At 43.6% G+C, this 21,431-nt stretch overlaps 1 protein-coding gene and 1 long non-coding RNA gene across 4 annotated transcripts in view; one reads left to right on the top strand and one right to left on the bottom strand.

Moving 5' to 3' along the window:
- The window catches only part of COL15A1 (collagen type XV alpha 1 chain), a 127,395-nt gene that overhangs the window by 4,098 nt on the left and 101,866 nt on the right, over window positions 1-21,431 (top strand). The gene's annotated exons all lie outside the window — the stretch shown is intronic.
- Window positions 1,524-5,695, bottom strand: LOC309516391. Its single transcript, XR_014212872.1, has 2 exons — window positions 4,215-5,695; window positions 1,524-1,827 (listed from the first exon to the last, which is right to left on the bottom strand). It is a non-coding gene; the product is annotated as an uncharacterized lncRNA (long non-coding RNA).

Genomic DNA, 21,431 nt, shown 5'->3' with positions numbered 1-21,431 from the left:
AGGTAAACAGTGTCTCCATGCACTGCTCTGGTTTCACCAGAAGCAGCTTAGTCATGCTGGCCACATGACCCGGAAAAACTGTCTGTGGATAAACATCGGCTCCCTTGGTCAGTAAAGTGAGATGAGCGCCGCAACCCCAGAGTCATTCATGACTGGACTTAACTGTCAGGGATCCTTTACCTTTACAAATGGCAGAGCTTGTGACAGGCTGTAGCATCAAACATTTGCTTACAAACACAAGACAAATACTAAACATTAATGTCCGCAATGAACACAACAACTGGTACAAAAAATGTATTCGTATTGCTTGATCCTGCTAATCGTTTGAGCTGCAAGATAATGTTTGTGCAATTTTCTGCAAAAACACGGATACTTTTTTATTTTTTAGTCCACCAAGCTTCACATAGCATTGGTATATTGGGCAACAGATGCCATCTTTAGATACCCTTGCAGGGAAATTTTTTTTTAAATTGTGCCAATTCTATTATGCGCATCACTTACACTGTTCAGATAATTTACAGAGAGAATAAGTCTATGTAATAAGCAAAGGACAAAGGTGGTTTTAGAGTAGATTGCCCTGATTTGTGCTTGAACATCACCTCCTTTTCCTGCCATGGTCATATCCTTTGTCTGACCTTTTCCCCAATCTGCTGTAGAACAAAATTAGAATCCCATTGGCCAGTTGGTGGAGACACCCTATAGGGCATGGGTAGGCAAACTAAGGCCTGGGGTCGAGATCTGGCCCAATCACCTTCTAAATCCAGTCCAGGAATCAGTGTGTTTTTATATGAGTAGAATGTGTTCTTTTATTTAAAATGCATCTCTGGGTTATTTGTGGGGCATAGGAATTTGTTCATTTTTTTCTTCAAAATATAGTCCGGCCCCCCACAAGGACTGAGGGATAGTAGACCTGCCCCCTGCTGAAAAAGTTTGCTGACCCCTGCTATAGGGCATGCCATAAACACTGGGAATGAAAATCCTACAAATGCATTAGCTAGCAGATCCTGATGGCCTCAGAAAAGGAACGTGCTGCATGCCCAAAACATTCATTTTGTTTTGAATCCATGGAACTCTGTACAGCATTGCTATAGAAGAATGTTCTTACTCTACACCCTTCCTAAAGGTCTGTATCTGCTCCCAATATTCTACAGACTATTTTTAAAACAGCCAAGAATATAAGAGTTTATTTTCTTTTGTCAGCCAAAGCATGGGATTAGTCACTCCTGTATAAATTCTATTTCGCCTAGTTCATTTTTTCCAGGTGACAACCTTGCTAATTCTGTATTTATTGAAGTGGATGAGTGATGGATAGGGTGTGGTTCTATGGTTTCCTTGAGCCAGGAGTTGCGGGCCCAAGAGAAAGTGTTTAGTGAAAGACAATCCTTTACCTTGTCAGCTACATCATAACAGAGATGGCCTCCCTGGCAGCTGAATGTTTCGATGCATGTTGCATGCCGTAGAAAAGGCACAGTGCTGCAAAAGAGGAGTACAAATAGGAAGCATGAAACAAATGAAATGATTCCTTGTGATGGGCTGCAGTTGAGTATTTTATATGGGACTAGATTGGGTCACTTACATGGGAAGCATAAAGAATTGACTTAAGAATTGATTTGTTGGATCAGACCAAGGGTTCATGTAGTCCATTATTTTGCTGCAAGCAAGAGCCAGAGCCAGAAGTTTCTGGAAGCAGAACATGGAATCATTTGCCATGACCTTCTGTTTGTCCATCACCAAGTGGTGCTCAGAGAGGTACATGGCCTGCTATCATGTAAGGTCCATTTAGCTGCCATGACCAGTTGTCAGAGATTCACCTCTTCTCCACATTGCCTTTGAGGGGCAACCCCCCCCCCCAAAAAAAAATTAGGCGTTGAATTTCTACATACAGTGGTACCTCGGGTTACATACGCTTCAGGTTACAGACGCTTCAGGTTACACACTCCGCTAACCCAGAAATAGTGCTTCAGGTTAAGAACTTTGCTTCAGGATGAGAACAGAAATTGTGCGGTGGCAGCGGGAGGCCCCATTAGCTAAAGTGGTGCTTCAGGTTAAGAACAGTTTCAGGTTAAGAATGGACCTCCGGAACGAATTAAGTACGTAACCAGAGGTACCACTGTATGCAGTGTGGCGATCACACAGGGTCCCTGGACGTTTCACCATCTATTGATCCCTGTGCCACCACTTTATTTCTCGCTGCCACCACCCAGGCCCTACCTGGTACAATACTGAGTCTGATCGGGGTTAAATTAGAACATAAACTTATGTTTATTTATTGCAGTTTAACAAGCGTGTGGATTCATAAACGGTATCAGTCAATTACAATCATGGGGTGCCTATCCAGACCTATAACTTCCGCTTCCCGCTCTCACTCACTAAACCACTTCTCAGATATTTTCTTGTCTTCCTAGCCCCTAACTATTCCTGGCTCAGCTTATTTCGCTACACTAACTCAGCCTACCCCCAGACTCTATCCCAATCCACTCCCACTCCAACCAACCTCCCAACGAACTCCTCCCTTTGCCCCTCCCATAGCTGGTTTTATAGTCCCTCTGACTCCACCCCCCTGGGTTCTGATTGGGTAACCCGTTTAACTATTTCACCTCCAGCACTCTCATATGTTAAAGTCACATGCAGTTCTTCCTAATAAACATTTTCTTAGCATCTTCTAGGTTTTCACCTCTTTGGCCATCTTGCCACCTCAGCAAGTCAGATTCAGAAAATAGAAATGTTAGTTATATGTTCTTTTTAATTTGTGCTAAACACTTGTTGCATTTTTATTCATCATCAACACTTTTGCTAAATGTGTTTTGCTTTGAGTTTCTGGAAACTGCCTCTCAATAGAGATAGCCTGCCCTGCTTAATTGCACACCCAAAATGGGATTAGAACATAGTAGTAGTGAGGTGAACCCCACTTAAGGTGTGAACTCAGTGCATGGCCTTGGGCATGCAGGAGTCTCTCATTCCCACATTTGAAATAGACTGAACTCATGCTGACCTTCTTTATGGTTTTGCTGTAAGGGTTCTTGAGATAATAAATACAAAATGGTTTGATGTGTAGGGAGGTTAATAAAGAGCCTCTTAACTGGAAAGGAGACAAAACTTGGGTGGTTATTGGCTCAAAAGAACTCCACCCATCATGAGGATGCCTGAGTGGGGAAAAATAGGGCGGTGGAGTTGGTTATGATGGTTTGTAACACTTAGCTCAACCAATAGTTCTGTGTTGGTTTTGGCAATGAGGATAACTTGTGAGAGCCATACAGTAAAACAGTAGCAAGGTTTTGCAAGGTGCTAAGTAGAGGTAGCTAAGGATGTTGTCTGTGGAAAGTTGAGCATCAAAATAAAAATAACTTGAAGAGGCTTCAGTTCCACATACTTTCAAGCAACTGGATAAGTTAAACCACCAAAATGCTGTCTTCCTCTGGGCAGCTGATAGTAGGAAAACCTCTTGCCTTTTAAAGTCTAGCTTGAACATACTGTATCAATTTAACAGTCAGATTAAGTAATCATGGCTAATAACTAACATTTTATATTTAGTGAGGCACATGGAAAACTGGAAAGTGAGATGAGCGCCGCAACCCCAGAGTCATCTGTGACTAGACTTAACTGTCAGGGGTCCTTTACCTTTACCTTTTTATGGAAGCAGATTTAAATACACCTTTTCAAACTGATTTCCCCTTTCCTCCTCTCTTGCTTGCCTTAATTACTATGGGATAATCAGCCTCTCATAACCAACATGCTTAAGTCTAATTACTGCATGAAAGGGTTAAGACCATGGAGTAAGCTGCCTGCCCGGCTTAGCTCACTTTGGGAGCAACTAGGTAATCAAATTTTTGCTCCCCTTTAGTCCACCTGGGCTCAGTGTGTGAAGAGCTGGTTGCTACAGCTTAGCCGCATGGCTCTAACAAGTCACTCTTTGAGTTCCTGTACCAGTGATTTAGGAACTTTCAGCACTGTAACCAAGTCAAGTTTTACTGCCTGTGCAACTTTTTCTGAATGCTATATGGAAAACACATAAATCTGACCTTTTGAGAGTTTGTAAGTAATCTATTTTAAAATTTACTGAATGTGTTCTTTTTCTATGCTAGGGGAATAGGGAAGTTTTGGAAGGAACTTGGTCTATTTTAAAGGTCTAAAAGCTTATATTTCCATGTTTTACTTTGTTGCACATTTTGTGATTTTAAATCTCTGCTGGGGTTCTCTCACAAAAGAGTACTTGCCTCAAACTTGGATCCTGGCATCCAGAAAATCTCCTTTACCATGTTCTAAGCCTGCTTTCTGAAGCCGCTGCCTTCCTTGCTCTCTTCTTCTCTCTTTCCGTCCCAATTTTTTAAAATTGATTTTCCAAATTTATAAACAAACACACACACACAAATCCTAACTGTAATTACTCCAGTATTAACATTGTTAGGTGACTTCCTCAAATCCCCCTGGCTGAGTTTCAATGTATATCATTGTAACGGATTTCCAAAACTAATTTCTCATAAAATTTACTTAGTCGAGTAACATCTTTCTTTTTTTTCATATTAACTTGAAACATATTATTCTATAACATCACATACTTAAATCCTAAGCCAATCTGGTACTTGCAAGTATTTCTATTTAAGTTATCTTAGCATATTTAGCTATATAGTCTTTTAATTTCATCCATTCCTCCTGGTACTCCTCCTCCTTCCAGTTGTGGACTCTTCCAGTCAGGTCGGCTAGCTCGCAAAAGTCCATCACCTTCATCTGCCATTCTTCCACTGTTGGCACTTCTTGTGTTTTCCATTTCTTAGTTAACAAAATCTTAGCAGCTGTTGTGGCATACAAAAACAATGTAACATCTTTCTTGGGCAATTCCAGACCTATTCCAAGAAGGAAGGCCTCTGGTTTCTTAATAAATGTATGTTTCAACATTCCCCCCCCCCAATTCATTATAAATCTTCTCCCAGAAGTCTTTCACCTTGGGGCAGGTCCACCACATATGATAAAAGGTACCTTCTTTTTCTTTACATTTCCAATCTTGCTCTCCTCTTCTCGAACTGCTCCAGTCTTCCTTTCCTATCTCTGCCCCTTCTTTTTGTCTTCCGCTACTTTTGTAGGGCCTCTTGCTTCACCTGCCCCCTCCCTAAATGCTCCCTTTTTGTTCCATTCCTCCTCCCACTTCTTTGACCCAGGCCCTGATCCTCAGCCTTTGCACCAGTCTGCTCTCTTCCATCAGCAACCTTGAGTCTGGCCTTCCTCACCATCTCTGCTGTTCCGTCTGTCTGTGACATCACTGCTGCTTTGACTTTATGACATCAGCATTCCTCAATCTGTCGGCTGAGAGGCTTCATGACTGTTGTAAAATCCCTCACAGCATTACAGAGTAGCTAACCTTCATCAAGTCTAAAATAAGTTAATTTTCAACCTATGTGAAAATGTTTTGGTGAAACTGCAAGCACCTCTTTACATACTACCAGGCCTTTTCAGTCAGATGCTCCAGCCCACCAGCTGCCAAACTGACTCTCTCCCAGGAATGGATCCAGACCAATAAGAGGCAATGTGCACAATCTTTGACATGTTCAGGCTCTGGGAAAACAGGAGGACTTCCAGAGTTGATTCCTTGAACTCTGGAGCAGTTCCTTGGTTCTCACTCAGAGCCATTCCTTCTACCCTCAGCGGCTGTGCCCCACTTCCTACCGCACAGTTAAGGAGGCATTGGAGGTCAAGTTCTCTTAAAAAAAAAAAAGGTAAAGGACCCCTGACAGTTAAGTCCAGGTCTTTCCAAAAGCTGGTTCTCCTCACTGTAACACAGATTGGAGAAGAGGAGGTTAAGGGGTGATATGATAGCCATGTTCAAATATATAAAAGGATGTCACATAGAGGAGGGAGAAAGGTTGTTTTCTGCTGCTCCAGAGAAGCGGACACGGAGCAATGGATCCAAACTACAAGAAAGAAGATTCCACCTAAACCTTAGGAAGAACTTCCTGACAGTAAGAGCTGTTTGACAGTGGAATTTGCTGCCAAGGAGTGTGGTGGAGTCTCCTACTTTGGAGGTCTTTAAGCAGAGGCTTGACAACCATATGTCAGGAGTGCTCTGATGGTGTTTCCTGCTTGGCAGGGGGTTGGACTCGATGGCCCTTGTGGTCTCTTCCAACTCTATGATTCTAATAATAATAATAAAAAAGATGCTAGGGCTTTAACTGAGGAGCACAGATGAAACCCACAGGTACCAAAGGAGATCACTTTTTTCATTTGAAAATAAGTTCTACATATCTTTAATACAGGAGCAGCTATCTCAGTCCTTCATTAGGATTTGGTTGTCATGGTTGGCTGGGTGAGGGAGAATAGGTTAAAATTACAATTGTGCCGGATAGGAGCTCTATTGGTAGTGAGTGCCAACCCTGGATCCTACACTCCTTTTAAGAAGCAGGCAGAGTCATTGGCATAGTGCACTTGGACTTTGAAAAACTTGTGACAAAGTACCTCGCCAAAGACTCCTGAGTAAGCTTAGCCATCAAGGAATAAGAGGAGAGGTCCTCTTGTGGATCAGGAATTGGTTGCAGGAAGCAAAGAGTAGGATTAAATAGACCAGGGGTGGTCAGGCTGGTCCCTTCCGCCCACTAGTGGGTGTTTCAGGATTCTAGGTGGGCAGTAGGGGGCTGAATCCTCCTTCCATCGAACACTGGTGGGCGGTAAGGAAATTTTACCATCAAGAAAGATGCATTAGTGGGTGGTAGGTATAAAAAGGTTGACTACCCCTGAAATAGAAATTCTCCAAATAGAGATAAATGGAGTCTCCTAAGGATCAGTATTGGGACTTGTGCTGTTTAACTTGTTCATAAACTATCTAGAGTTGGGAGTGAGCAGTGAGGTGGCCAAGTTCATCTGTGATACCATTTTTTTCAGGATCGTTAAAATAAAAATAGACTGCAAAGAGCTCCAAAAGGACCTCTCAAAACTGAGTGAATGGGCAGTAAAATAGCAAATGTTTTATGTGGGGCTGCCTTCAAAGATCCCTTGAAAGATTCACTTGGTGCAGAGTGTTGCTATGAGCATTTTGACAGATCTTGGAAGGCACAAGCAAAATCCAAAGCATATTCTTTGTTTCCTTTTCAGAAAGGATGAAAGGCTTTTTTTATTTAGTTTGCCTTTTGGTTAAATCTTTCTCGGGCAGCTGATTACTGGATTTAACTCATATTGGTTTTTATGTGCATTTATTTATTGTATTTTTTATTATTGACTTGTAAACCACTCTGAGCATCTGAAGAAGCAAAATATAAATATTTCGATAAATAAACACGCTGCCTTCTTTGACTATCAGTACCTCCATACATTGCTGGACTCCTTCCACCTCTGACCACTGATCCTGCTGGCTGGAGCTGGGGGCAGCTGGACGTCCACCATCACCGGGAGGGTTCAGGCTTCCTACCTGCGCCTCAGATAGTTTGCCCTGACTCTGCTCAGTGCTGAAGCAATCATTGAGGACCCTGCTCTGTGTTCTTCCATCAACAGAACTACTGTACAGTGGTACCTCGGGTTAAGTACTTAATTTGTTCCAGAAGTCCGTACTTAACCTGAAACTGTTCTTAACCTGAAGCACCACTTTAGCAAATGGGGCCTCCTGCTGCTGCTGAGCCGCCACTGCACGATTTCTGTTCTCATCCTGAAGCAAAGTTCTTAACCCGAGGTAATATTTCTGGGTTAGCAGAGCCTGTAACCTGAAGCGTATGTAACCTGAAGCGTATGTAACCCGAGGTACCACTGTACATTAAATACTTTTCTTCTTTGGCACCAAAATTGTACTTCTCTCTTGAAAGAGCTCCACCAGGCTCCACTTCTGTTTGTCTTTCGGGGGGTCAGTGAAAACATGTTTTCTTCCAGTGCTCTTTTGGGATGTCTTTTCATTGCCTTCTTTAAAATATACATTTATGAAATATAAGCACAACAGTAAGTTTAAAACAATATATAAAGCCTAAAAGCATAAAGTATATGTAGATAGCTTCAGTATATTGAACGAAATTCAAATAATACAAAATAAGGGCCATTTCCTTGGCCTATCTGATATAATCATAACATTATGGTTATTCAGATGGTTGATGATTATCTGTTAAGGGTGAGATTTAATTGATGAAGGAAGGTGAATTCATAATGGTTTTTTTAAAAAGAATATACAATAGTATATTATATTGAATCTTATCATTCTAAGTGCTTATAAATGAAGCCCACTTTTCAATAGACTTACTGTATTTTGTGTTTTGATTAGTGCTGAAATAGTAAGTAAACTTGTAAGATGTGCTGTTTCTCATAGCTTAAAATAAAATAAAAACAGAGAACATAATGTTGGACAGATCTATTACTTGGCCTCACAGTCGAACCTGAAACATTGGACTGTGAACACGAGTAAATGGGAAAGACAGTTTTTTTGGCCTCAATCTCCATCAAAAAAAAACAACAAGTAAATCAAGTACATGCTGTTACGGAAATTACGGGGGTGTGACACATCTTTAAAGTTGTTAAATGCTACAAATATTATGCCTGAATGTATCCTTTTGACTTGACTGCTCAGGGAAGATACCTAGCTTTATAAATCATATAAAATCAACCCCTTTGCCAAGTTCCTCCATTCCAACACCATTTTGCCCATGGAAAAAGGACACTTCCCTGCCACCTCCCATGAGGACATGTGTTAAGTTGTGGGTAGACATAGCAGATGACACAGCGATTCTTCCAAAGCAGCTCTTTATTTGTAAGCTGGAACAGAACTGTCTGAGGAGCTCAGTCAGCCTGCTTATATAGAGCTCCAGAGCAATGTAACTGTTGCCATTTTCTAAAACTATCCAATCACTGAACGTCACTTTCGATCCTTCATTTGCATAACTATCTACAGTATCCCCCTGCTGGCCCAGGGTGAGAACTTCAGTACATAACGTGTACATCCACCCCACCCAGGGAAGTGCCCAGGGGTGACAATTGCTGAGCAGTTAGTTTCCAAAAGCCCAGCACTGGACTTGCCCCAGGTTATGGATGGGTTTAATCGTGGGTACTTGAGAGGTGCCTGGACATGTTTTGCCTATGCTAAACCGAAAAGGGATGTGGATGACGCTGTGGTCTAAACCACTGAGCCTTTTGGGCTTGCCGATCAGAAGGTCAGCGGTTCAAATCCCCGCAAGGGGGGTGAGCTCCCGTTGCTCGGTCCCAGCTCCTGCCAACCTAGTAGTTCGAAAGCATGGCAAAGTGCAAGTAGATAAATAGGTACCACTCCAGTGGAAAGGTCAACGGTGTTTCCATGCGCTGTTCTGGTTCACCAGAAGCGGCTTAGTCATGCTGGCCACATGACCCAGAAAAACTGTCCGGACAAACGCTGGTTCCCTCAGCCAGTAAAGCGAGATGAGCGCCGCAACCCCAGAGTCGTCCGGGACTTAATGGTAAGTTTCCCTTTCCCTTTACCTTTTAATCTTGTACCAAGGACTTGTCTGGACATGTTTACCAAGGTTGTACTAGTATAACCCCTGTCTACCCCTCTCCTTCTGTGACATGTCAGTGATGTAAAGATGATGTAACAGTGATGCTGTACGAACTGTATTCTGGGATATTGTGAGAAGTTTTAAAAGTCAATGTCGCCCCATGCTCTGGGTTCACTTACTGCTGTTTGATCCTGTTGCGCAACAATAAAGGATCTAAGTCTACTGACTGCTGTTTTGTCCCAAATTACTTGGCTGGAATTTCCTCCTTTTACTGACCGCATGGACCCGCAGGGGACTTGTACTCCGATGAGCAGGGCTGTTGAGTGGTCTCTCAACCCAGAATTTTCTTTAACAATGCTAAACAGTCACACTCGCAAAGCTAATACAGTTCCACAGCTCAGAATAAAAGACGGTTAAGTATTAATTTGTAGGATGTGTCACACCATAAGCTGAATCCTTTTTCTCTTCAAAGACCTTAAATCCTTTCCCATTAACATCTGTGCTGTATTATTAGCAAACCTGTGCAGACTGCTGTAAATAAAGAGCTCAGCAACAGTCTTGGAGAGTAAATATTTGTCTTTTCTAAGCGCACATGCAGCAATGGTCAGTAGAGTGTTGACTTAAACTTTGCACTGCTGAGGCCTGCGCTCAAAGGGAAGGATCCAGAATGACATTAGAATAGTCTCTGCCCTAAGAGTTCCTCAAAGCTATTTTGTTCTCCCCCCCACAGAACGCTCTGACCACTCACCCACCTGCTCTTCCAGACCCCCTTTCTTCTCCCAGCCAGATCCCGGCTTGCTCCGCCAATCGCACATTATCTTTATAGCCTCATTCCTTCAGTTATCTGAAAGAAGCAGCAGTTGCTCCAAAGGCAGCCTGCATCTCTGCGCCTTGACATCCGTTGGTCACCTTCATGGAATTCTGTGGGTGAGCAGCAGATTGATTGTGGAGCCGTTTTATTTATTTTTTTGCTTCAGAGCGCCAATGCAGTGGGTGTAAATAAGAATGCGCTCAGGCTGTCGTTTTCTGAATGTGAACAGGCATCCATCCATAAATATGTTGAAGCAGATGTGGAAAGAAGGGCCCAGTATCTCCAGTTCTGCTCCAAGAAAGTAAACAATGAGTACAATTATGTTTTGACACTAAAAAGCACGGGATAAGCCCTTTAATTCCGCTGCCTTTCCGTATAGAATATTGTACTTGTGCCCAGCCATCCACATTAAAACAAGGGCCTTTGTATCTTTACAGAACATCTTCAAGGGTGTTACCAGCTGTGCTGGCTGCTTGTTCTTGTACAGCCTGTCCTGGTTTTATAGCCTTTAAAATGCTTTCCCTTAATCAAAAGAGAGCCAATTATCTGGGGGTGAAAAGGGTCCAAGTGTAATCTGCACTGGGGGTAACAGAGGGTTTCTGATAACACCTGTGGAACAAATTTAGTAAAGCAGACTTACCGTATTACATACTGTTTTCAAAATCGATTATGTTTGCGTGCTGGCCTTTGTGTAGCAATGCTTAAAGCACACAAACAAAATGTATTTGCTAAGTTCCTCAGCTGAACTGCAAATGACTCTTGAGACCTTTTTTGAAGCTTCTCCAAAGAAAATATTTTAAAAGCAATGTGTGTGATAGTATGTGTACAGTATTAAAAATGCTATCACAGTTGAGAACGATATATGCCAGAAGGAGAAAAGTGTAGCACAAATAATTTAAAAGATCTGGAGTGTATTATTTTTTCAATCGTCTCCATGGATTTGGTGGGTGCACTGTATGAGTGGAAATTGTATTCCAGGGAACTCTGGGGCCTGCAGATATCTTATCAGGGGCTTCTCAGTGAGAAGATCAGTAATGGCAGACAATTCCCTGCCCACCACAGCTGACCTTTCCTTGTAATTTGCAGATGCAAGTGCATTCTACAGCGTGAGCTCTCCGTTCATGCAGGGTGCACCCATGTACATGCTTCAGGATCATAAGCTGTGAGCTGGGGTCTCTTGCAGAGAAGAACATGTTGAAATGCTTCCATGAAGCCAGAACATTTGAAAATCATTTCTCAGCAGCGCAGAGTATGCACCCGTCTCCAATATGCTGCTGGAGTCCATTTCTTATAATCCTTGACCACAGGCCATACTGACTGGAGCTGATAGTTGAAGTTGAAGTCACCTCACTCAGCGGTGGAGCTTCCTGCTCCAGCACCGGGGGGGCGGAGAGCAGGCGGGGGCGGGGCTGGCACACATCCTGGGGGTGTGGCACCCAGCGCAGGCAGGCAGCCAGCCAGCCACAATGGGATTGCGCCACAGGGATTGCGCTGCCAGGGGCAGTGAGCTCCCCCCACACTCCTCTTCCTCTGCCAGTGACCTCACTCCGGAACTGCACTCTAGAGAGGCTGGGCAGGTGTTGGACCAGGGTCTGGAGCTGGCAGTGGGCTGGATTAGGGCCATTAAACTGCAGCTGAATTTAGAAGATGGCGGTGGTGGTGTGATTTCATGGTTCTCAGGTGCAGGAATTAAGGAGATGTTCTGGATCGGTTAGCACTCCGCCTGAGAGAGCAGATGCCTATCTTGGGTTGCTCACTTATCTCAAGTTGCAGCAGGAGGCCCAAGGGGGCAGGGACAACCTATGCACAACTCTGACTGGGTCATGAGTTTGAGACATTCCTGTATTGGGATAGCCAAGTCTATCCCAATAGACTTGGGAGTGAAATGGTGGATGTTTTGGAGGAGAACCCCCCACTCATAAGCATTTCATTTCATTTCATTATCATTGGCCCAACCTACTTTTACATTTGGTAACATCCAGCACTGGAATGCAGCCTCAAAAGGTCGGCAATGTTCAATGATCTTGGCTGAAAGTGATCTTCACCTCTTCAACTGCATTTCCATTATTGCTTCACTTGATGGGAAGGCAGGCTACTAACTAACTACCGTATTTTTCGCTCTATAACACGCACCCGACCATAACACACATGTAGTTTTTAGAGGAGGAAAATCCGTAGGCATGCCACCCGTAGACATTCCCTCCATAACACGCACAGACATTTCCCCTTTTTTGGAGGGAAAAAGTGAGTGTTATGGTGCAAAAAATATGGTAACTAACTAACTAACTAACTAACTAACTAACTAACTAATATTGCTTTGCCATCTCATCATCTGCTGGTGGTGGATCATAGTCACATCCAATCTTATTGGAACTGGTGTTGTCGTTTTCTATTCCTTTTCTGCATAGTTGTTTTCTGCATTGCTTGCCTTGTGGCCTCACTTATAAAAAATAAGTAAATCTCTTTCTTATCTGCAGGCTCAAGCACATAAACTACTGAGGTTACCATTTCATTCATTTGACAAAGTAGACTCTCACCCTCAAAAACCTATGCTACAATGCATCTGTTAGGGTGTAATCCTATATATTTTTATGACTCATCTTTTTGTGATTGTAAATTGTTTTTAACTGTATCTAATTTTTTTTAAAAAGTTGCAATCCACAATGGAAGCTTAGGGTAAAGGGTGGGTAAACAACAACAACAACAACAACTCATAATAATATTGTCCCTAGGAGGGCTCAGTTGTCTTTCTTGCAACAGTTTAAGATTGCTACCTCTGAAGGTAGAAACACACTGGTTATGCTTTTTACACACTGTTCATGGCAGTGCTCTTCTAGTTTTGACTAGCTTGATATATATACACAAGCACACGTGTAATTGTTGACTGCCAGGCTGGGGAGTATCGAAAAGCTCAGTTTCAGTTCTCCTAAAGCAGGGGTCAGCAAACATTTTCAGCCGTGGGCCAGTCCACTGTCCCTCAGACCATGTGGGGGGCCGGACTATATTTTGAAAAGAAAAAAAATGAACAAATTCCTATGCCCCACAAATAACCCAGAGATGCATTTTAAATAAAAACACACATTCTACTCATGTAAAAACACGCTGATTCCTGGACTGTCCACGGGCCGGATTAGAAGGCGATTGGGCCACATCTGGCCCCCAGGCCTTAGGTTGCCTACCCCTGTCTTAAAGCGTAGGATGACTTCTACTTAGTTTCCAGGCATTTGAGTTGAAAAATATCCCATTATTCAGCAATCCTTTGGACTTAATACAATGACTCATGCATGGCTTTGCTCTCTGCTTGGCAGATTTAGTGAGATTCATTATATTCCAATGGACGTGTGACCGTAGGGACGTGTTCCCCTTAGCCAAGCAAGGTCAACCCTCTTGAGATGTTGCTGGACCAGAGCTCTCCTCCTCCATGACCAGAGTCCGTGGGGACTGGGGCTGATGGGAGCTGCAGCCAAGCAACATCTGGAGGGCCACACGTTAGCCAACCCTGCCCTCAATTATGCAGATAGCTGGCTTCAAGTTCTCAAGTTAGTTGCAAAAGAAGGAAGATGGTAGGTCAGGTAACTTCTTTAGTTTGCAAAGCTTTCACTTCAGAGAAGCTTGACTTACCAACCTAACTCCATTAATGGGTAAATAATATGTGCACCATGAGGAAACCTGGCTTGCATCCTTGGCTGTCTCAGAATACCTCTGGTGATAAATATCAAGAATATTTATTGACACTGAGGCTAAAGGCGTACAGCCTTGGTCCGCCTGCTTTTTTCTTATCAACATGTTAGCTTCGGCCTTCTTCTGTCCTCCCTGCCCCCTGCCCTGTCCTCGTTTTCTCTCTCCCACCCTCACCTCAGATTCCTTGTAATTCTTTCTGACCCTGTTCCAGTCCTCCTTGCATAGTTTCCTCCCATCCCATCAGGATCTGTTGAGCTCAGGATCTGTTGAGCTCTAGCAATAGTAGGTGGGATTTAGGATGACAGCAGCTTAGCCAATGTAAAGCAGGACCCCGTCCCTTTTTCCCTGTTGACCTTGTCTGTTTCTCTCTGTCTTTCATACTGGCAAATCACCCTTCCTCTAAGAACCTCAGAGTGGATCACATATCCTTGCCTTCTAGCCTTCCCAAGGATGGGCTGTGGAAACACCAACCTCAGGAAACCCATCAATAGATGTTCATTGTTCCCCTCAAGGGAGGGGTGCTGTGTACTTGACTGTATATCCCAAGGATCATGGGGGAGGGTGGTATCCAAGTTTACATGACCTCTCCTTTAGAGGATTATGGAGGAAGACGATGTCCAAGTCCATCTTTCCTTTTGAAGCAAAATGTCATTGAAATGGGGGAGAAATGCCCTTTTGGGAGAGGGGAGACTGCAGTGCCGGGGCACGGGCAGGCTGGTGAGCCCCCCTAGATTTAGAGGCCCTAGTTGCCCTGCCCTCGCATGAAGTCTGTGGTTTGCAGTTTTGGGAGAGGGAAGACTGTCTGCAGGCTGCTGAGGCCCCCAAATCTAGAGGCCCTAGGCTTCAGCCTCCTTAGCCTACACATAAATCTGGCCCTGCATATGGTACCCAGGCACAAATGGTATCCATTCAGGCAGCTTCCAGGGCCAAATTTGCTTAGCTTCAAGAGACTACTCTCTCTTGGAAAAGGAACAGATCTGCCAGGGGCAGGCAGAGGTCTTTCTGACAAACCAGCCCCTCCACAAGAGATTGAACAATTCAGTGCCAGAGGTTTCATCACCATTGCCTTGCTGCATTGCAACTAGATTATCTGTATTTTGGCATATGATTGAATGTTGGGAACTTAATTAACAGAGGAAGGAGACAAGCAAGCAAAGCTGGCACTTAGAGATGAAGATTGTTTGCCGGTTAGCTGTCTTGCTTGTACAACATTTTAAACATTTCCAATATTTACCAAAGCTCTTTTGAGCTTTTATCTTGAAATCTCTTTTGTTCCTGTCTTTGGATTGTTTTAATATATAAGGTGATTAATCACAAGCTTGTAGTTTCTTCCCAAGTCTGGTAAATACTGGAATAGACATCTGTAAACAAACTGTAGCATCTCTGGAGCCTTTTCTAAATATCAGCACCAAAGAAATAACAAAATCAGCAGCTAGTAAATGTAGGGCTAAACTTTTCTCTGCTATACACATTTGTTGTTGACATTCATCTGTCTCAAGAGACAATGGAGTTCACCTCGAGAGGTGAAGTGAAACCGCTGGAGAATCACAGCACCTGCTGTGGCTGCAGAGAATGGTAACTCGTAGCTGCTGACTCCCACGTTGCACTGAAGTGACCTCTCTGGAGCACAGGCCTCAGCAGCGTGTCTGGAGGTCCTGGGCTGCCCAGACAACAAGACCCACCTCTCAGTCTTGCTGATGTTGTCCAAAGGAAAGCAGAGCAATACATTTGGCGCCAGTTTGGCTGCAGGAGGTGCCGGAAGGAGGCTTACAAGACAACATCTAGCCATCTATAAGGTAAAGGTAAAGGGACCCCTGACCATTAGGTCCAGTCGTGACCGACTCTGGGATTGCGGCGCTCATCTTGCTTTATTGGCCGAGGGAGCCGGCGTTTGTCCGCAGACAGCTTCCGGGTCATGTGGCCAGCATGACTAAGCCGCTTCTGGTGAATCAGAGCAGCGCACGGAAATGCCGTTTACCTTCCCGCCAGAGCGGTACCTATTTATCTACTTGCACTTTGACGTGCTTTCGAACTGCTAGGTTGGCAGGAGCAGGGACCGAGCAACAGGAGCTCACCCCGTCACGGGGATTCGAACCACCGACCTTCTGATCAGCAAGCCCTAGGCTCTGTGGTTTAACCCACAGCGCCACCCATGTTCTAGCCGTCTATATACCTATACAAAAATTGTTGGGATTCAAAAGTGCTTGTAGCATATAAGCATTTACCTCTGCACCATAATGTCAGAGCAGAGAGATTTCTAGCTATCTTATGTTCTTCCAGATTACATTTTCAGTATTATGTTTCCTTTATTCTGTGCTTCTAAATAATACTGAATCAGCATTTTCACAATCATGTTCCTGAAGCTTGTGGCATTCCAAAAAAATGAAAAAGGTGTCCTGTTTTCAGAGGATCTCAGTCTGAAAATTGCCAGCCCCCCTGTGCCCTGCATTGCTCAGAAATTCCAAGAAAACAAAACAAAAAAATCAGTGCAGTTTGCCGTCTTGATTCAAAATGGTGTCCAGTTGTATCCCAACATACATGAAAATCTGCTCCTTGATTTCAGGAACCACCAGGTAGAATTTGGATCTGGTATCCAAATGCATAGCAGATAAACAGCTTTCCAAAATATATAATGGATGAGCTACGCCTCCCCTCTAGTTGGGCGTCCACTATGTATGCATCAGTATTGCACATACAGTGGTACCTCGGGTTAAGAACTTAATTCGTTCCGGAGGTCCGTTCTTAACCTGAAACTGTTCTTAACCTGAGGTACCACTTGAGCTAATGGGGCCTCCCCCTGCTACCGCACCGCCGCCGCGCGATTTCTGTTCTCATCCTGAAGCAAAGCTCTTAATCCGAGGTACTATTTTTGGGTTAGCAGAGTCTGTAACCTGAAGCATCTGTAACCCGAGGTACCACTGTAATATACATTTGGTAGAATTGATTCCCTTGTCTTCTGCATGGGATTCAAGAAGAAGATACAATATTTATTTGGATTGCTTGGCATGTGGAATTGGAAGCATCATGGCGAAGGCAAACACTGAAATGCAAATTTTACTGGCATCACATATATAAATATCTAGTTCATACAAGGCCCCTGAGAAGGTTGTCAAGGCTCAGATTAGTAAATCCACATCTGCAAGAAATGAGCCACATTTCTGTGTCTTCCAAACAACTCAGTTCTTCCCAAACTGCCAAATGACAAATAAGTTGGGGCAATGCTGAACTAAGGATTTGTCGTTTTGAGCGCTTCCCCCTGCCTCTCCCAGAGGAATCGTTTCCCCTTTGATGCATGAACCCTTCCCAAGAAATATGGAACTGATTTCTGTTCACATCGCCCCAGCTAGCTGCTTTCTGTGTCATAAGACTGAGCTGGGGGGGGGCACTTTCCAAAAGAGGCTTTTCTTGTGAGATTTTCAGCGTACAGTTTGAATCTAATTAGGGCAAGGAATTCCATTGCATCAACTTTCCTCACTGGATCACAGTCCCTCTGCTCACAGCTGGAAGTCCTGATTTAAAAAACAAACAAACACAAAAGAGATATATGGAAAAGTATGTGTGTGTGTGTTTTAAGAAGGACTTTTGGCAACTTTTAGTGAAGTCCACAGTTATTTCAGGGATTCTGCTTTCTAGTTTTGTAAATGTAGTTTAACAAATGGCTTCTTTTTCATCCTATTTTTGCTGCATAAGAGATTGGCACAGCAGGAGAAAATAACTATCTTGACAAAACCTAACCATACTTGCAGTTTCCAAGCCTGGAATTTATTTCATTTTATTGCTGCAATGTTAATAGGCCTTCACAAAGCCCCACTGATGCCTGAGAACTGCTGGGTAAGTGTTGAAATGCTCTCATTTCTTCAGATCCAGGCAGCAGAAAACGATATTTCAACTCCCACCCTTCAGTGCAACCATTATGCAAACTAATTTCTCATGTTATTGACTTCTCATTCTATGCTTTTGAGCTATGTCAATGCTGGTGAGATGGTTACAAATAATTAAAACTGAGATTTCTTCTGAACTCAGCTTCTAAAATTTGAATTGTGTATTTTTATTTCTACTGGCAGGAGGGAAAGTTTTGAAGCATTTCAAGTTTGGGAGCTTACCAATTTATTATTTATCCAGAATTTTTTAGCCTGCCTTTTAGACTTCAGGGCAATATATTTTACTTGAAACATAAAAACAAAGCTCTAGCTCTAAAAACATAATAAAATAGTAAGAGAGAGCTATCAGTGGTGCTATCTAAAACCACTCATTGAAAGGGAATTAACAGATCAAATCAAGGCAAGGACCAGGCAAAATAAAAACTTTACAATATGTTGAAAAGTCATCTAGGAAAGTCATCTAGCACCCCAAACAAACGAACAAATACCAATGAAAGCAGGACATGGAACATGGTGCATGGGCAGGCTCACAGGGGAGAGGTTGTTCCTTCTAACAACCCAGGACCAAATTGTTCAGCCCTATTAAGGTAAAAGGACCCCTGACCATTAGGTCCAGTCACGGATGACTCTGGGGTTGCGGCGCTCATCTCGCTTTATTGGCCGAGGGAGCCAGCGTACAGCTTCCAGGTCATGTGGCCAGCAGGACTAAGCCACTTCTGGCAAAACAGATCAGCGCACGGAAACGCCGTTTAACTTCCCACCGGAGTGGTACCTATTTATCTACTTGCACTTTGACGTGCTTTCGAACTGCTAGGTTGGCAGGAGCAGGGACTGAGCAATGGGAGCGCCACCCACGTCCCTTAGCCCTATTACTTCCAGTTAAACTAATAACTGGCATTTTGAATTGAGCTCAGAAGCCTATAACCAGAATGACACCCTGCACAGTTTGTGAACTCAACATGCCCAGTGCCTCCTGCCAGTCATGTATGGGGGCTTGATAAACCACTTGAACTGCAAGTCTGTCTTGTGGAAAGGAAGATACAGGATGATTCTACAGTTCCTTGAGGAAATTAAGGAAACGTCAGCAAGATATTTAGAGGTGTCAGTAAGAAGGCTAAAATCATTGTGGAAAATTTGAATTATTTGTTTAAACTCACTGAAGAGATGAGGACAGAGGACAACCCTCTGGAAGGTTCTTCTCCACAAGCACAGTGATTTGAGTGGCAGCTACACAAGAGCTCCATGCTCCACTTGGGGCTTGCACAGGCAAACTTCCCAGAAGATCATGCCCTGGCTTTCATCACTCTAGATACACATGCACAAGGATAATCCGATAAGAAAAAATGAAACTGCTTTATAAGCCTAAGTGCAGTAAGTTCTTCTAGTCGGAAGTTCAAGTTGAAGGAGGCCACCATCTTATTTTGAAGACATATGTTCTTCCAAGATACACGATTCAACACTGCAACTCTTTTTCAAAGGCAGGAGGAGATTCTCTGTTGCTTGGAGTTATGGAAGATATAAATTCCCAAATTCTCATCAGGCTCAACCATGCCATCACCTCTCTGTCAGAAATGCACAGACCTTGCAGTCTTCCTTCCTTCCTTCCTTCCTTCCTTCCTTCCTTCCTTCCTTCCTTCTCATTTCTGGCTCTGAAACTGCATGTACAAGAGTCACGCTCCAGGCTGCAGGAACATATGTTCAAAGAGGAGAGTTTCCTTTCCAAATATCCCTTGCATTCCATAAAAAAAGTTTTCAGGAAGGCACTACAAGGTAGTAGTAGTAGTAGTAGTAGTAGTAATAAATAATAATAATAATAATAATAATAATTTATACCCCGTCCATCTGGCTGGGTTTCCCCAGCCACTCTGGGCGGCTTCCAACAAAACACTAAAATACAGTAACCTACTGAACATTAAAAGCTTCCCTAAACAGGGCTGCCTTCAGTTGTCTTCTAAAAGTCTGGTAGTTATTTTTCTCTTTGACACCTGGTGAGAGGGCGTTCCACAGCGCGGGTGCCACTACCGAGAAGGCCCTCTGCCTGGTTCCCTGTAACTTGGCTTCGCGCAGCCGAGGGACCTCAGTGTCTGGGCAGAACAATGGGGGTGGAGACGCTCCTTCAGGTATACAAAAGTATACAAAAGTATACAAAAGTTCAATAAAACTACATTAAAACTTACAGAAGTAGCACCCAACAAGGGGTCACAACAGAAATACCAACTTATTGCAGTAAAATGTTATCATTCTTGAGCAAAAGACTGAGAGAATGAGAGTTTTCAGCAGATGCCCCAAAGCCATCAATTTTGGTGCGTGCCTTAAGTCAGAGGAAAGGTGATTCCCTCTGACAAAAGGGTCTCCCCCCCCTCCCCAGTTGCTGCCAAACAGGTCTCCACAGATTATGGGCAAGACAACCAGTAGGGCCTCCTTGGTGTACCCTGGTGATTCCCTCCGGTGGCTTAGTCCCGAGTTGTTTACAGCCTTGTAAGTCAAATCCAAAACCTTAAACCTTTTGCCTGTTAGACGTGATATCACAACACTGGCGATGATAATGTAGCGTTCTGTAATGGATGAGCTCCGGCAACAATGCGTGTGCAGCGTTTAGAGCGGATATAGTGGACTCTGTGTGGAAGCACAATGACTCCAGACAAAAAAATGTCTGTAAGAAATTGTTAGCTGTTCTGATTATTATTGCAGGACTAGACAGACCAGTCTTCAAGAAGGGTCTTTCACCCAGTAACCCTTTATACAAAGATTCTTTGTCTGTCTATTTAACAAATAACCATTTAGGAAGCTGGCTTGCTGGCTTCCTTTGCAGACTTTCAAGGCTTTTGTTAGGAAGCCTTTCAGGAAAGCTTTTATTATCTTAGCATTATAAAGGTGTAATTTGATATTATTTTCAAGTACTATTTAAAAGGAGGTCACAGCTAGTACAAAAAGAAACAGCCCTTTGCTTCCTTGAATAATTTAAACTGAGTGAGACCTTGCTGTATCTCCCTTAAAAGCAGGGACATTTCGCCGTTCCAATTCCTAGACCCAGCCACTCACTCACAGGGTCTTGTTGGAATCTTTGTTGTTGTTGTTTAGTCGTTTAGTCGTGTCCAACTCTTTGTGACACCATGGACCAGAGCACGCCAGGCACTTCTGTCTTCCACTGCCTCCCACAGTGTTGGAATCCAGCTTCAGCTTATTGTTCCATCCCTCTCCCAGTCCAAGAAACAGTTTTAGGTCTTTCACTGCACACCTGATTCACGTGTGATAGGGAAACAGCACTCAGTGTCATCAGAGAGGACATGGGTGGTTGACATGACCACTGCCAAGCGTCCTCTCCAGGGTTGCAGAGTCTGAGTAGCTTCTTGTTATTCTGGAGAGCTGTGTGCTAGGAAGCCAGCCAGCTGAGGGCTAGAGCTTAAGGGGCACAAGGGTCTCTGAAGCTGACCAGATGCTCGCTAGTGTACGTAATCATGCTGACCATGTGGCAGAACCAGCAGCAAAGGAGGGTCATTTTGCAGTAGGCATTGCACCCTCTAGTAGCCTGCTAGCAGAGTTTTGGATGGTCCAAAGGTTATGGATTCCCATTGTGGGAGAACCTGATGTGACCAGCTGGCTGCACATTTTGGAAATAAAGTTGCTTGACTT

The sequence above is a fragment of the Podarcis vaucheri genome (genome assembly GCF_965113315.1).
Source record: "Podarcis vaucheri genome assembly, chromosome: 13".
Taxonomy (NCBI): Eukaryota; Metazoa; Chordata; class Lepidosauria; order Squamata; family Lacertidae; genus Podarcis; species Podarcis vaucheri.
This window is presented reverse-complemented; position numbering and strand designations above follow the sequence as displayed.